The 18,399-nt window shown below is 35.9% G+C and overlaps 1 protein-coding gene across 1 annotated transcript in view; it reads right to left on the reverse strand.

The window, feature by feature from the left end:
- Positions 1–5,088: 5,088 nt before the first annotated feature.
- Positions 5,089–18,399, reverse strand: part of Dgkepsilon (diacylglycerol kinase epsilon) — a 75,644-nt gene continuing 62,333 nt past the window's right edge. Inside the window, exon 13 of the transcript XR_010850557.1 lies at positions 5,089–5,206. The gene's annotated coding sequence lies outside the window, so the exon portion shown is untranslated. The remainder of the gene's footprint in view (positions 5,207–18,399) is intronic.

The raw sequence follows: 18,399 nt of genomic DNA on the forward strand, positions 1-18,399 counted from the left end.
TAGGTCTCATTAGTAATCCTAGTTTTAAATCTAGTAATTATGAAATGACAAAGGATATATATAACTATTGGCAAAAGGTGCATTGCAAGGCTGGGATAGTTTTATCAACTGAAAATCGTTTCTGAAGGAAAGTATTAAAATGTCAAGCTACAACGACGTACGAAGCTCTGAAAATCAAGACAGAAAATCATTCATCAGAGAGAGAGAGAGAGAGAGAGAGAGAGAGAGAGAGAGAGAGAGAGAGAGAGAGAGAGAGAGAGAGAGAGAGAGAGAGAGACTAATTCGACAAATACAGACAAAATGCTGGGTAACTTTTAACAGAGGGGAGAGAGAGAGAGAGAGAAACCGTACTTTTTTAACAGATACAGACAAAATGCTGGGTAACTTAACAGGAGAGAGAGAGAGAGAGAGAGAGAACTGTACTCTTTTAATAGGTAGACAAAACGCTAGGTAACTTATAACAGGAGAGAGAGAGAGAGAGAGAGAGAGAGAGAGGGCTGTACTCTTTTAATAGACAAAATGCTACGTAACTTTTAACAGCTACTGACTGCCTCTTGCACCAGAAATCAGCGCTGTTGCAAGCTAGTTAATGAGATTATTACCCACTGCTATACACAGCCTAAAGAGAGTGTGTCAGATACACAAACCTGTCTTTATGTCAAATCACTCATTTAAATCAATTTTTGCATATTCAAGCGAACGTTACGCAATTTATAAAATCTCAATATATCAAAACTTGTAATATATCAAATCGCTAATTCAAATCGACAGAAGTTTTTTTTGCATATTCAAAGGAACATTACGTAAATTCACAAGTGTTCTGTATTTAAACAAGTGTTCTAGACCACTTATTAGGTGGGTAGAGCCGTCGGTATACCTCACGCGGTGCACTGTAGGCATTACTTAAGGCTCTTTATTATTCCAATTCCAAGTATTTGGGAATATATGTACACTATATTACTGTTACTAGACTATTTTTTAAACGAGTCTACGAGGCAACAGATAATGATTTCAAGTATTCTAAAATAACTACGAATTAAAAAACCTTACTTAACTATAAATGTAATGAACTAACATTAAAAGAAACTCAATTTTCGGTTCTTTATGCATAACTTACGTGAAAGAGACATCTATTGGTAACTTTAAAAAACTTTTTTTGAAATTGCACATTACATTTGATGTACTACCAAAAGCTTTCTTGCAATTGCATATTGCTTTATATTTGATGTACTTCCAATTTTAATGAAAGCTTTTATATCTACGGAGCGTTTATAAAAATCTTAATGATTTTAAAGTCTTGTAATATACGATAATTGCAAAGGTTTTCATAATACAAGACATCAGGATTTTGGTGCACGTTTTCAAACTAGTCCAGCATTCAAAAGTTCAGGGGGATATCTCTCTCTCTCTCTCTCTCTCTCTCTCTCTCTCTCTCTCTCTCTCTCTCTCTCTCTCTCTCTCTCTCTCTCTCTCTCTCTCCTAAAATACTTGAAGTGATTTTGACAATGAAGGAATTAGGTGGTTATATTTGTAAAAAGTACTCTTGAATAGGCCCCTAGTATTTCCAAACTATCGTTAAAATGTCTCAGTAATTTCAAAGGTACCCTTAAAAGCACTTGAGAGAGAGAGAGAGAGAGAGAGAGAGAGAGAGAGAGAGAGAGAGAGAGAGAGAGAGAGAGAGAGAGAGAGAGAGAGAGAGACGAAGGCACAGCATAATGAGATCCCCTCCTCTCCCATCTTCAAAACAGCCAACAAACAGCTGTAATTTAACAGCTGTGGTTGCTAAATAAAAATACGAAACATTCACATGTAAAAACGGCACCTGTGGTGGTGTCATGACCTTCGACCTGAGGTCACGAAGACTGACCTAAAAAAGTATTCTTCGACCTAATGCAGAAAGTCTGTCAACAGCTAAAATATCCAGGCTTCTTCCTACAGTAACTACAGAAAAATATTTACTATAAGGTAATTTTGAAAATGTCAAATGTTTCACACAGTATTCAGAAAGTACAGAGAGAGAGAGAGAGAGAGAGAGAGAGAGAGAGAGAGAGAGAGAGAGAGAGAGAGAGAGAGAGAGAGAGAGAGAGAGAGAGATTGCCAGTATTTTCTTCATCAGTAGCAGCTATAGGCCTAGTTGTCACCTTTGTATAATCCGTCCTCAGTTTGCGAGAAAAAAATACATATTTTGTAATGTAATTCGGTTACCAAAAATAAACTTCATTAAAAATCCAAGCTGAATTTTGATCGAGAAGTAATGAATTACAGTAAAATACAGTACCAATGGTACAATAGGCCATTAAGTAACCTGGCTCACGCTTCTACCAAAGATAAAGTAGGCCTGTAAGTTACTTGGGCACAAATTTCTACCCCTCATTTAGCCCATATTTTTACGTCACCTCGTTTCTTGGGAGCTTTTATTACTTAAAATTTATATTAAAACCTACAAATGTGTATACAAGCAATAATTAACGTTTATAATATAATAAAAGCAATAGTTTTATCTCGAGCTCCTTAAACAAAAGCTGGATTTTAAATACAAAACTAGAGTAGCCTAGGTTTTAAATGTTACCGTTTTCTTTCATTTTGAAAACTGTTTAAATTTAATGGGTGACTTTACTATTTGTTTCTCTTTTCTTTTAACAAGTTGGCTTTGGTAATGAGGGCTTTGCATGATTATAAGATACTATGAATATGAAAAAAAATAAAACTATGCTAATAAAAAAGAGTTAATTTCGTCATCTGCATCATATATAAAATTAGACAAGCCAGTTTATGGGTCTAAAGGTTAATTTTACGAATATGCAATTTTTACTAATTTTCCGAAATAATCATGTGTTGAAAAAGGTTAAGATACATAAATATAAAAGAAATTAATTACTCAGATAAATGTGGCCATTTTGACTTTATATATATATATTAAAGTTTAACGATGTATAAAAGCCTTTCGTCACCACTATTGTCAAATCACATTATGTACGGATGAATTCACATTAGGCCTACGTTAACGAGAGAGAGAGAGAGAGAGAGAGAGAGAGAGAGAGAGAGAGAGAGAGAGAGAGAGAGAGAGAGAGAGAGAGAGATATCTTTAAAAATCGTATTTCTATGACATTAACTTACCTTTAAAACAATCTTGCAAGTTAACGAAATTGCTCTGAACAACGGGTGAGAGAGAGAGAGAGAGAGAGAGAGAGAGAGAGAGAGAGAGAATCTTTAAAAATAGCATTTTTAATACATCAATTTACCTTTAATACAATCTTGCAAGGTAATAAAACCGCACTGAGGGACGAGTGGTAGGGAGAGAGAGAGAGAGAGAGAGAGAGAGAGAGAGAGAGAGAGAGAGAGAGAGAGAGAGAGAGAGAGAGAGATTTCGATTTGGGGCGAACGAATTCGATGTTCCAAATGACTTGGTTGTTATGCTTATTTTCACAATACTCCTTTAAGGGATTATTACCTCATGTGTAACGCCAGCTTCAGCAACCATAAATCAATCAATCAACCTCAAGTTTTCACCTAATCCGACCTTTGTGGGCGTCTGGACACCGGCTTAAGTACTGGCTAGTACTAGTTTTCTGGTCTAGGAGCTGGCCATATTGGTTACGGCAGAGGCTTAGGCCTAGGCCTAGTACGAACAGACAGATGCAGCCACAATGAATCCTTCGGAAGGATTATTATTATTATTATTATTATTATTATTATTATTATTATTATTATTATTATTATTATTATTATTATTATTATCATCAAGGTCCTCAAAGATACCGCCGAAGCCACTCCTAGACTTAAAAATCGTCGGAAAGATCTGCGCCTGAATGATAAAAGATAATTGGAGAATAACACTTTGAAAAACCAATATATGAGAGAGAGAGAGAGAGAGAGAGAGAGAGAGAGAGAGAGAGAGAGAGAGAGAGAGAGAGAGAGAGAGAGAGAGAATGTCTATGGATGGTTTCATCAAGGTGAATAAGACCTTCCCGTTTTCTGTTGTAACGCTAGACTGTAAAATGCCTTGTAACTTATCAGAGAGAGAGAGAGAGAGAGAGAGAGAGAGAGAGAGAGAGAGAGAGAGAGAGAGAGATTCCCCTTTGATAAACCCTGCTTAAGAACCTCTACACTAACTAGTCTAACAATGAGGTACCTAAATGTACTGTTTAGGCAATACTGGCTTTCTAAAAAGCGTAGACATGCTTTGCCGTCCTGAGAGAGAGAGAGAGAGAGAGAGAGAGAGAGAGAGAGAGAGAGAGAGAGAGAGAGAGAGAGAGAGAGAGAGAGCCACAATGTTTAAACAAAAAATGTTTTACTCCAAGTCCTACAAAGAACAGAGAATGATACAGCAAATTTCAACCTTTCAACCCCAAAGCAAAATGAACAGTTGCATGCACATTCAAATTACAGCATACATTGTTACAGAATTAAAAAAATATATATATAAAAATTACAGTATGAACACTTACACTGTATTTAGACCATCTTCTTGATATAGAGTTCTATAGGAATCGTCTACTTAGCCAATCTTCTTGATAGAGTCCTGTAGGAACAGTATCCTGAGCCGATCTTCTTGATAGAGTCCTGTAGGAACAGTCTCCTTAGCCAATCTTCTTGATACAGAGTCCTGTAGGAACAGTCTCCTTAACCAATCTTCTTGATAAAGTCCTGTAGGAATCATCTCCTTAGCCAATCTTGATACAGAATCCTGTAGGAACAGTCTCCTAAACCAATCTTCTTGATACAGAGTCCTGTAGGAACAGGCTCCTTAGCCAATCTTCTTGATACAGAGTCCTGTAGGAACAGTATCCTAAGCCAATCTTCTTGATACAGAGTCCTATAGGAATCATCTTAGCCAATCTTCTTGATACAGAATCCTGCAGGAATCGTCTCCTTAGGCCTAGGGCGATGCACCAGTGAAAGAGGCTTCAGTGCCCCAAATGGTAAATATTTCAAATTAAAATAAACACACAATGACTAAAAATAGCACCACCGCAAAACATCACAAAACAATGAACTTGGTTTATGACAACTGCAAACAAACAACACAATAGCAGACATATTATAAAAAAATTTATGGAGATAAACGAATCTAAATTATAACAGGGACACTTACAATGCCTTGGCCAACTTCTTGATTTTGCAGTGTAGGATTTTGGAGTCCTTGAACTGGGTCTTGATTCAGGGCCTTGGCTAGACATCTACCAGACGAAACGGCTGCATTGCCCTAAGAACGAAATAAAACTAATTATAAACTAATTACAAAACTCTTATACACACAAGCAACTTAAAAATTGGTGAAAATACACACAAAGTGAGTTTGGGTTGCGTGAGTTTTGTAAGCAACCAGATTCTAACAGAACTTAATTTTAGGAAATTTAATGTTTAAAAAGTCTAATAATTTAGGCAAGGATTTTCACTGAATGATACTTTAAAGGGTCGAATAAAATTGATTAAAAATGTGAAAATTGCAAAAAATTTTATTATTGAAGGAAGCTATTCAAAGCAAGGTGTTCATATATAGCTTTTTTTTTATACCTGTCTCTTCCGTTTACAAGTTCACAACCCTTCGAATTTCTGGTAACATAGGTCTAAAGTTCCCAAGAACTCATTCCTCCTAATTTTAATTTTAACTTCAGCTCAACTGAGCATTTAATAAGTACAAAACCTACATCACATTACAGTCCTGAAGCTGATGGATGGATGTATGATATTTAGGGCAAAAGCCCAGGCACTGTGGCCAAGGGGCCATTCAGCGCAGTCCTGAAGCGGATCTTTCCTAGACAGTGACCCCCAAGGGTTTTCGGGGTCGTTCTCTAGGACTGATATTTCTTGGGGGTCATTATCTTTATGATATTTACCTCTTTTGTTTATGTTTTTAAAGTCATCCCCAAAAGGGGTTATATGAACACGCCGCAAAAGTGGGTACATACCGGGTTAAAACCCCTGGGGGTCACTATCTAGGAAAGATCCCTTGAAACCAATGCAGGAAAGTCTACTGAACTCCAGGCTGTAAAAGGCTTTATATTTTAACGATCAGCCTAAGAAAAAAACTCACTGGATTCACTGTTATGAAAAACATGACAAACGGGTCAAGTGTTTTTCCTGATAAAATGAAAACCAGAAAGATCCCTTGAAACCAATGCAGGAAAGTCTATTGAACTCCAGGCTGTAAAAGGCTTTATAGTTTAACAATCAGCCTAAGAAAAAACCTCACTGGATTCAATGTTATAAAACAACATGACAAACAAGACAAGTTTTTCTTTTCTGATAAAATGAAAACCAGTTTTATTACATAATGCAGCAAACTTATGCAACCGTTCAAGAAGTCCTATATCACGTAGAAACTAGACTTATTAACCTGCCATCCATAAGCACCATGAAACCAGTATTTCTAGTTACAGAACCTACACATATTACAGTTTCGAAGCCTCCTGTGAAACAGGAACACCTGTGATTCCACTAAGTAACAAACGGTACACCGTACCAACACTGCTCGTACCTTGTGATTGGAATGGAATGGGATGAAATGGAATAGAGAATTTTAACCTAAAAGCCAAGCGCTGGGACCTATGACGTCATTCAGCGCTGAAACGGAAATTGACAGTAAGGAGGTTTGAAAGGTGTAACAGAAGGAAACTCGCTGTTGCACTATGAAACAATTGTTAGGAAAGGGTGGATAGCGAGATGGAAGAATGAGAATATGAAAGGGGGCACAGTAGAAGGAATGAAAGGGGCCGAGGGGACGCTGCAAAGAACCTTAAGTAATGCCTACATTGCACCGCATGAGGTGCACTGACGGCACTAACCCCCCCCCCCTCTCCCCACCACAGCCTGGTTTCTCTAACATATGGCAGGATAAGATAAAACTTAAAGACGCGCGCGCGCGCACACACACACACACACACAAAGGCCTAAGTCTCTCCAAAAAAGTGGTTATAATTTTGAAGTACTTCAAATCGTCTTTGAAAATGTTATCTGGTAAAAGTTCCACCAGTAAATAAGATGCTCCAGAGGTCCTAAGCTCTCCCCATCAGTAAACCCGTGATCGATCCCGGGGAGAGAAAATTTGTTTTGCTCGATCTCCTGATAACTGAACCACTGTTCAACAAAGCAGTGCACTATGTACCAGTTGATCAGTCAAGTGCGGTGGGTAACAGTTTTGTGTTTTCCCCACCCAAAAACCCAGGTTTCCCACTGTGGTCACCCATAATTGTACGATACAAGGATATATGGGGAGTCCAGTATCCCTAAAACCACGAATTTTCTACCGAAATTCAAAGTCAGAAACGTGCAAAACGCTACAATATAAAATTTCCTAGGTTACTTTCATGAAAATCTGAAATATAGGTAAAGTTTTATAAATCTGTGGTTAACTGTTATCAATAAACCAAGCAAGTTTCCTAACAGGCCCGGAGAGAGAGAGAGAGAGAGAGAGAGAGAGAGAGAGAGAGAGAGAGAGAGAGAGAGAGAGAGAGAGACTTCTGAGTAGGCTTATACTGTTTAATGTAATCATAATCATTAAATAACCTTCAAGATATGTTAACACAAGAATCAAGGGATTTATCAAATGCCTAACTCGCGTCCTGACTGACTAATTGGCGGGCGTGGCTGCATATCTGAGTAGGTTACTCTCAAACTCTTGAACTAATCGAATAAATGGAAGTTTCAGTAGCATTTTAACTAAAATGGGTCCTATGGGCAACAAAAGCGTATTAATTCCGTAGTTTGATGAGAAAGTACGTATAAAGGAAAAATTAATGCAAGGAACTTTCTAAGACATTGGTGGGCCAATGGCACTTTTCACTGACACACGATCCTGTATACGAGCAGATATGGCCTATATAAGATTTCAGTGACCCTATCCACGATAAAAGCAATTGCATTTGACCCAAACTGGCAATTCATTGACCCTGCTTACAAAAACTTCCTTACCTTAACCAGACAATTCATTGATTCTGACCACAAAAATTCACTGACCTTAACCACACAGTAATGGGTATTCTGACCACAAAAATCCACTGACCTTAACCACACAGTAATGGGTATCTCTGCTTCTACCCAATAACACACCAAGGCTTTCAAAGCCTTAATTGGTCCTAAGAAATGGCCCAAATATATAAATTTTGCTATTTCTTGCCTCATTTGAATATTGTTGATAGGCCTGCATCCTAATTAGAAATTCACTCGAAAATGCTTGAATTTACCAGCCAAAATCAGCTTTATATAAAAATATACCTGTTTTAGTAGACATTTTACTGGTCTATAATTAAAAATTCACTCGACAATGCTTAAATTTACCAGCCAAAATCAGTTTTATATAAAAATATATAACTGAGTAGATGTCTGACTGGTCTATAATTAAAAATTCACTCGACAATGCTTAAGTTTACCAGCCAATATCAACTTTTATCAAAACAAAACCACTTTAGTAGATACTTTACTGGTCTGTAATTAAAAATTCACTCCACAATGGTGAAATTTGCCAGCCCAAATCGGTTTTATATAAAAACATAACCACTTCAGAAGATATTTTACTGGTCTGTAAGTACACTTCCAATCTAGAATGTTTAAATTGTCCCAGTAAGTCCTAAAGCAGTACACTTGCTCTGATATTTACCAAAATTTACCCAAACCTGACACATAAAAGGGCACATTTACTTACAGTACACAGTAACAACTATATACAACACAGTCCTCGCAACAATAACACAATTCCTTGACCACAAAATTCTACAAAAAAAAAATCGTTGCTTAAAAAAATTACGAAGTGCAGACAGCAATGGCTTCAAGAAGAATACCTCTGTCGATTTTCCATAGGTCCCTTTTGACCAATCAGACACCTCCACCATACGTAGCTTACAAAACCGGTACCTGTCGCCTTCTATCATTGGCTGAAAGCTCCGTGATTTCGCTACGATGCTTGTAAGCCATTATCCCATTGGCTGGAATCTTTCAGAGCGACTTCTCCAGTCTCCTGAGACACAGAAAGTTATTTTCAAAGGAAATTGTACTTATGAGGTTATTTATCAAGGGCGGATTATCAAGATCAGTAATGTATATTAAATCATTCATGTAATCGTATGCGCATACATGTATTGGCTAAATGGGAGATTAATAAATTGTAAAATGTTGCTCGGAGCATTGCCATATTGCAAGCCTATGCAATATATTGCAAATTTGCAATCATTTTTTAAATTAGCGGGGTCAAAATATTAGATTGTAGCCAGTTTGAAGTAAAGACCCACCTAGGCCACCCCTCCAAAAAATCATTGCAAAGTCGTCATATGTTGTAATTATGTTGCAATGCGTCCATACAATGCAGTTATGTTGTAAAGTATAAGTGATTTTCGTAATTAGCGATTCAATATACTGCATCATACCCAGTTTTATGGACAAGTACACTTTGGCCCGCTCCCCTAAAAAATCAGCGAGACTTTAAAATCAGGGTTTTGGGGAATTTTGCATCAATTTCTCCGTCAATGTCTATTCTACCCTAAAATGGAAAACTGCAGTATCTGCAAAATTTTCGAAATTGAGATATGCCTAAAACACTAATAAACAAGTTACTGTGGTTTCAGAATGATTCTTCAATGAACGATATTTAATTTGCAGTATGCTGGCCCTTGGCTTCGTGAAACACTAATATATACAAGTTACTGCAGTTTCAGAATGCTTCTTCAATGCTTTCCACGAGTCTTTAGGGGTCCCATTTGCAGTATCTGCAAAATCAGTAGTAAGGCAAGGGAGTATCTACCATTTTTCTGTTTTTAATTTTTGCAGTCTTCCATTTTAAGGCAGTATTGGCCAAGCAATTTCCTGAAAGTGAAATCTAATAATTTTATTTTCAGAGGCCGAAAGTATGAGCAAAGAGCAGAGTTTATCCTCAGTGAGAAGGAACAAAATAAAAATTAATTTTTTTTTGCCAAAAATAACAAAGCTATGCACTGGACTTATTTATTTATTTATTTATTTATTTATTTTTATCCTTGAAAATGAGTTTACCTTCAAACTTAATTAACGAGGCATTTTAGACCCCTGATTACCAGTATGACTGTCAATTTGCAATATTTTACAAGATTGTTGCAATTCAAAAATGTTGCACTCCATTCAAATTTCTGTGGTGGTATTTTGGGAAACCGCATTGCAGGCCTATACAATATATTGCAACTTTGCAATCAATTTGCGAAATTAGCGAGCAAAATATTGGATTTTCGTCAGGACTATGATTGTTAAAGTGCAATATATATAGCAATTTGCTTGCGATGAAATGAAATTATGATTATTGCAATTTCATTAATCGACGTGATAGATGCATTAAAATTGGTTTCTGTCTTCAAACAATTAAGCGACTTTGGCCTCACCTTCAGGCAATTGATGGGTATAAGTGACATCCTTGCTGTAGTCTAAATTGACAAATCAAATAAATGTTTAATAATGCCTAAGTCAAATGAAGGATTAATAATGTTTAAACAGAGACGAAAAATAGGAAAACATTAGTTAACTCCTGCAGGTGAATATCCCAAACTTTCCCAGAGCAGGTAACAACATTCCAGGTAGGAGTACTTCCCTTTTTCTTTGTTCCCTCTTCTTCCTCATCGTCATCATCTTCTTCTTATGATGGAAATGAGGAGGAAATGCCTTGGACCTAAACACATTCCTTATCCACGAAGGCCAACTTAATTTGATTAATAGAGTACTGTGGGTTATCCCAGACAATATGGACTCACAGAAGAAGAAGAAGAAGAAGAAGAAGAAGAAGAAGAAGAAGGAGGAGGAGGAGGAGGAGGAGGAGGAGGAGGAGGAGGAGGAGGAGGAGGAGGAGGAGGAGGAGGAGGAGGAGGAGGAGGAATAACACTGAAACCAGAAGGAATAATCACAGTTCTTTTAGCAGATGCGAAGATCCTCCCAGCTCAGAGGCTAAAAAATAATCGTGACCTAGACAGAATCTGACGTGCAAAGTCACCAGTCACTCTTGAAGTGGGCACGGTGCTAACACGCACGTAACCAGGACGTTACGTTATGACGGTCATTACGCAATTCGTGTCTGTCCCCGCGGAGAACCCGGATGCATGCGTGCGTGCGTGCGTGCATTCTTTCGGAAATAAAGCAGAGAGGAGGAACGGTCTCCGGACCGTTTCTGGCGCGCGTCACTACTCACTCACTCGTCCACCAGCTATTCCCATCTGGCGATGACTTAATTCTGCCTGGCCCGTATCCTGTTTTCTAAACACTCGCCCAAATATGCTTGGGAAACGTTTTAAGGAAGGGCAGACAAGCCAAAGACCCACGCAAAGAAATGCACAAACAAACACAGGATCAGTAAAGAAAGAGAGATAAAAAACAAAACGGCCTTGGCTCAGGATGGGATCAGCGCGACCCCCAGACTCCTACATAGGGTGTCCTCGATTCTGACGCAAAAAACAGATAAGAAGAAGAGTTTTGTTTATGTCGTTGTTTCTCGCGCTTCAGTTCAGCGAGGCTTGACGCAGATGGCCCAAGTGCAAACGTCGTTAGTTTTCCACGAGTCACTGACGACAATGATAATGTGGGGATTTGGTTACTAGCGTTGGAAATTTGATAATTATTTTGATAACTGTAGTAAGAATTATTGTTGTTAAGTATCTCATTTGAATAGACAAGCTGTAGTCTGTTCTGCTTTATTACTCCAGTTTCTTGTTAATAAATCTTTGTTTTATATTTGTTCGCCATCTTTGCATCCCAATTTCATTTTAATGATAAAACAGTCATGTTTTCTACACAGACACACACACACACACACACACACACACATATATATATATATATATATATATATATATATATATATATATATATATATATATATATATATATATACTGTATATATATACATATATACATATACATATATATGTGTGTGTGTGTTTTACAGCATATATGTATATACTTTAAACCTTTTCCCCTAATAGAGATTGGTTCACAGAAAAAGCAAGACGAATGTAACTGCCAAATTCACTCCACCGGTTATGGCCACCTCAAAAGTTAAGAAGCCATTGCAGCTTTGATCCATATTACAAAACTGGACATTTTCTTTGCAAACAAAAAACAAACAAACAAACACCGTACGCCTCACAGCCCGTCGATATTCAGAAACAAAAACTAGAAACGGAATATTAGAATCAGGTTGCCCTTTGCGATAAAAAGCCTAAAAAATAAATATAAGTTTCAAGTTGTTCTCTCAGCCCAGACTGGACAAAGTAAAGTAACCGAACAAGATACAAATATGGCTGTTTCAGAAATCTAGAAAGAACCAGTCTCTGAAACGATGTGCTAAAGAGACTAAAAACTGGACTGGTAGCATCACGTGAGGAATAAAGAGGCCATGGCTTTAAAACAACCTTATTTGGCTGTGTGGGAATCTGACGGTGTCTTAACTGGATAAGAGGAAATGATGAATAACTGGTGCTGGAAGAAGCTGTGTGGCATGACGATATATAAAAGAGAAACCCGATAAAAGATCAAGGCAACTGTTATATAAAAAAAAAAAATCGGCCTTGGGATGGAACAATGGCGATGATGAACTTATGAAAAGTATGGTGTTGCGTCAGACTTTTCTTCAAACATTGACTGGTATACCCTACATACAGACGAAAATACGAAAGTGCTTATAAGCTTAATTCCAAATGGTTTGTGACTGAGATGAATTCGTGACATAATCTTCGAATTTCTCGAAATGAATCACTCTGTTTTATTTGGAGCTCTGGACACTGTCAGACAGAATCTCAAAACGCGTTTCATTCAGATGAAAATATGTAATTCATTCGACGGGAAGTTGTGTCACAATCTTTGCATATGACGAGAATGAGGTCACTGTTACACTCACACTTGCGGTAAACATCTGACTCAATTGTTTGCTTAACGTCTCAAAGAACAGATTCTCAATTCTTTAAATTCCTGAGTTTGGCCTTTGATGTGATATAAACAGGAGTTAAGTGTTGGTGTCAGATTCTTAATCATTTCAATTCCTGCGTTTTGCCTTTGATATGTAAACCAACACAGAAGTTAGTGTTGATGTCAGATTATTTATTCTTTCAGTCCCTGAGTTTTGCCTTTGATATTATATATAAAATCAATAAATAGTTGAGTGTTGACGTCTGCCAACTGAGAATATGTTGAGGTCCTGTTCACAAGGTGGCTGTAAAATCAAGTATTAGGAAAACATTGATGAAATATTCGAATACCACCTCACGGGCATAGAAAGGAAATTGAAATATTTGGTCTTTGGCAATGAGGGGGAGACAGCCAGAGATTACTGAAAGGAAACGACAACAATTCTTTGATCTTGTAAACGAAGGAAGACAACTTTTTCTTAATCCCCAAACGGGTATATACATATAAAGCCCAATCATGCCTTTGTTAATGTCAAGGGCGCATGAATGACTAAGGCTGAAAGCAGTTACAGACGATGCGACGAGCTGGAAGTGCTTGCAAGCGTTATCTTGGGACTTCTTTTGTTTTTTAGCTTTTTGAGAACCGTTTTACTTCTGTGATTCTGTTATAGGTTTTAAAAAAAGACGAATCAATTGAACATCCTTTAAAAGCAGTAAAAGGAAGCCAGTGTGACAGCGTTTATTAAAGAAGATGGAAAAAATATGACATTTTTAAAACGACAGTTAGGGAAGAATTTTATACTTCTAAGAACAAGCATTGCATTACCTATGATACCTTTGAGCAGCACGAGTATGGAATAAGTGTGACGTTTTCCAAAAATAGGAATAGGGAGTAAATACGACTCTTTTTACAGAAACTATGGAACAAATCTGGCTCTTTTTGAAATGAGGAAAAATAGAGATATGACATCTCTCAGCTGTAAAAGAATGCTTGAAATCTAAATGCTTGCTTTTAGATTTCAAGGATTCCTCAACAATTTGTGAAATGTGTTATATATCTTATTACTTATTTCAAAAAGAGCTAAATTTGTTTCATAGTTTTTGTAAAAAAAAAAAAAAGTAAAATTTACTTCCTATTCCTATTTCTCAAAAAGAGTCAGAGCTTTGTAAAAAGATCAAATTTATTTCCTAATCCTATTTTCAAAAAAGTCAAAGTTAAATTTGTTCCATAGTTTTTGTATCAAGAGTCAAATATACTTCCTATTCCTATTTCTCAAAAAAAATCAAAGCTAAATTTGTTTCATAGTTTTTGTATAAAGAGTCAAATTTACTTCCTATTCCTATTTTCAAAAAAGTCAAAACTAAATTTATTTCATAGCTTTTGTAAAATGAGTCAAATTTACTTCTTATTCCTATTTTCAAAAAATTCAAAGCTAAATTTGTTTCATAGTTTTTGTATAAAGAGTCAAATTTACTTCCTATTCCTGTTTTCAAAAAAGTCAAAGCTAAATTTATTTCATAGCTTTTGTAAAAAGATTCAAATTTACTTACTATTTTCAAAAAAGTCAAAGCTAAATCTGTTCCATAGTTTTTGTAAAAAAAAGTCAAATTTACTTCCTATTCCTATTTTCAAAAAAGGTCAAGCCTGCTCCGTATTCGTGCTTCTTAAAGTTATCATAATTCTTGGTAATTATTGCTCTTAAAAGTATCAAATTTCTTCCCAGTTGTAGTTTTAAAAGCAGCAATATATTTTCTACCGTCTCTAACAAACGCTGTCAAACTGGCGTCCTGTTACTGCTTTTAAAAGATCTTAAATTCATTAAATTTTTTTGCTTCTGAAATGTATTATTTTTTTATTCGTGCTTTTAAGTGGTGCTCTAAGCATTATAAAATAAGATGACCAGGCTAATTTTATAAAGGCTATACATTTTAAAAAGGTATATTGAGACAATATAAATTATATAAATAAGGATTAATTATGACATTCATCATTGAACTTAATCATTTATTGTTAATAATGAATGTTCATGTGCACACTTCTCTCAATTCCTGTATCTCTCCTTACCCTTTATATATTTCTAAGGGAGTTAATTATAATCAATACCCAAAAATTACTTTTATGAATGTAACCACGGACAGACGATTATATTTTAGTATTTCTATAAAAAAGACATCAAAGTTAAACGCTAACTTTTCCTACAATGGAAAACAGTTTACCAACGAGACTGGTACCTGTTATTCGTCAGGCCAACAATATTAGTCATATGATTTTGACATTTCTTGTTCATAATATAATTTATGAAATCTGGGAAAAATGGGGTTGGGGTATTTTTCATATTAGATTTTCGAAGTACTAGCAGATCCAGGGGGGCGGCACCTGGGCACGTGCCCCCCCCCCATGAAAAATAATTACAAAATAATAATGTTGAAGATTTGGATAATAATAACATAAATGAGAGAAATAAAAATGGAAAAAAATAAAAATCTATTATAGAAATAATAAAATTTTTAGAAAAAATAATAATAATAACAATAATCTTAATAATAATAATAATAATAATAATAATAATAATAATAATAATAATAATAATAATAATAATAATAATAATAATAATAATAATAATAGATTCAGTATTTCCTAACAGAACAGGCGATTTCTGTCCATTTCATATTTTCTACTTGAATACTGAATGATATGCTGCAGTAAAAAAAAAATATATATATATATATATATATACATATATATATGTATATGTGTGTGTGTGTGTGTGTGAGTATAATATGAAAATTGGTGCCGCCCCAATGAAATTTTTCTGGATCGGCTGGCAATACTACTAAAAGTTATTAGAAACATTACCTAATAGTAAACCTATTTTGAAATGTCCTGCTAATGAGGAAATTCATAAAAAAGATTGAGCTGCTTTAGAAATTAGAAGGAAAAAAAAATACCTTTAGAATGTGGCATTTCCTGCTAGAGAGGAAGCCAATGAATATGGGGCTACTTTTCATCGAAAAAGGATAAACATTCATTTTGACCTTCCCTCATCCAGAGACAGTACATTAACAAAGTTACTTTTGATCAAAAATATATATCAGTGAATCTCCCAGTTTCCTGACCATAAGGAAATTCATAAAAACAACAGATACAGTATTTCATTTACTTTGTGAAAAACAGTTAATTTTGCAATTTCCTGACCATAAGGAGATTAATGAAAATTAAAGTGCCTTCTATTTTGATGAAAAAAATTATCATTTACTTTTACAATTTCCTGACCATAAGGAAATTCATTACAAAAACTACCGTACTTTTCGCTTTGAAAAATATCAGGAAGCCTATAAAAAAATTATTTACTTTTTCTATGAAATATATAAACTTCTGTAAAAACTGTTTGCCCAAAGGCAATAAAAAATAGACAAAATAAAAAAATACTGGGAGACTTTTGGTTAAAATGATCAGAGGACTCTGGAATGTTCTGGACAATACGAAGTCGGAAAAAGGAAAAGATATCCGGGCTATTGATGACCTAAAAGAGGATCAGAACAATACGAACAAGAAGAAACTTGAACCATTACCTCAAGACTAGGAAGGAAAAAGATAAAAAAAAAAATCCTGGCCTTTAAAAATAAGCACCGTAGATGGAATTGAGAATTTCATAATATTTCTTACATTCCACAGGAAGGAAATTCACCATCACTCCGAAAATAACTCTTGCAGAAACAGATTCATTTATTAAACTTTATTAGGCTGCATTTCCTCGTAATTAAAATAATCAAATTAATCACTTATTATTCATTTCTTTAGCAAATGCTTTTCTGACCATTCTGAGAATGACGTGAGAGAATTAGTCATGCCCGTACCTGAAAATATCGAATATTCAAGCATAAAGTTATTATATACATACATGCATACATACATACACATATATATGCATGTGTATATGTACAGTATATACATATACATACATGCACACATATATTTATATATGTATATATATATATATATATATATATATGTATATGTGTCTGTCTGTGTGTTTATCTGTCTGTCTATCTATCAACCTATCTGTCTATTGTCTCAAATCACCGCAAACGTGGAAACCCCACTTTCAGAGAACATGACTCCAAGGACCAAATCCCGTCGAGGCAAATTCCTCGAAGACTTATCGTCCTCGCCCTTGGCTCCGAGATGAGAGAGAGAGAGAGAGAGAGAGAGAGAGAGAGAGAGAGAGAGAGAGAGAGAGAGAGAGAGAGAGAGAGAGTTAATGGACCTTTGAAGGCATTTCCTTGGATTTTCGGTACTGGCGACCTTGCCGCGGGCCAGTTGGAAATTCGGAAGGTTGTTGACCGGAGCCGCGAAGCCGCTTCGAGAGATATAGGGAGCTTTCGTCTCATTTCCCTGAAGGCTGTTTAAACTTAATAATGGCAGCTGCGTGATGCGAGCACAAGGCCTTGGTGGTGGGCCTCTTTCTCGGAAAATTAGGAAAGATTTGACCGGCAAAATAACCACGGTGTCATTTCATTTTCACTGTTATTATTCTGAAGACTGATGACCACTATAACAAGTAAAAAATGAGTCGAAGTTTCTTCGGCGCAATCGAGTTTTCTGTGCAGTGTATTTTCAAGGACACCGAAAACAGATCTACCTTTCAGTGAATGCTGTACGACCCGCGGCCCGTAAGACTCTAACCACGGCTCGGTGGTGGCCTGGCCTATATCGTTGCCAAAAGCACGATTAAGGCTAACTTTAACATTAAATAAAATAAAAACTACTGAGGCTAAATGGGTGCAATTTGGCATGTTTGATGATTAGAGGGTGGATGATCAACATACCAATTTGCAGCCCTCTAGCCTGAGAAGTTTTTAAGATCTGAGGGTGGACAGAAAAAGTGCGGACGGACAGACAAAGCCGGCACAATAGTTTTCCTTTACAGAAAACTAAAAACAGTGAAAATCACACAAAATGTCCTCATTAATTTCAGAAATGGAAAACGACGAATGTGTAGTTGGACTGGCTCTCTTGGGAGAAAATTAGTACAAATTTGACTAATAAAATGGCCACAATATTACTATTATTATTACTTTATTTGTTATTATTGTTTGAAAGACAACTGACCAATATAACGACAGTTACAGTAATAAAAGAACGTCATCAGTAATTCTTCAAATGAAAAATGAAAAACCAAGAATATTCTATTAAGCTGAATTGGCTCTCAGGATAGTTCCCAAATTATTGCAGAACTAGAGGACCTGTTTCTAGTTGAAACTGTCTGTGAATGTCTATTAGTCCAACCTCTTATCATTTACAGATGAACAGAGTTTAACATGATAATGTAAGTCGTTTGATAAAAGCATATTGCTTAAAAATCCCACAAGCATCATTGTGTTAGATATTAAGCCATCAGATAATTAATAAAAATTTCTCTAATGGCCCTTTGTATATTATCAATAAATGGTCAAAAATCCTACACAAATACTTACACATCATTCGTCCATTAGTTACCTGTTGAAATTCCACTCCCTGCCATTCTAAATATAACCATTTTCTCAA

This window comes from Macrobrachium rosenbergii, chromosome 46, assembly GCF_040412425.1.
Source record: "Macrobrachium rosenbergii isolate ZJJX-2024 chromosome 46, ASM4041242v1, whole genome shotgun sequence".
Taxonomy (NCBI): domain Eukaryota; kingdom Metazoa; phylum Arthropoda; class Malacostraca; order Decapoda; family Palaemonidae; genus Macrobrachium; species Macrobrachium rosenbergii.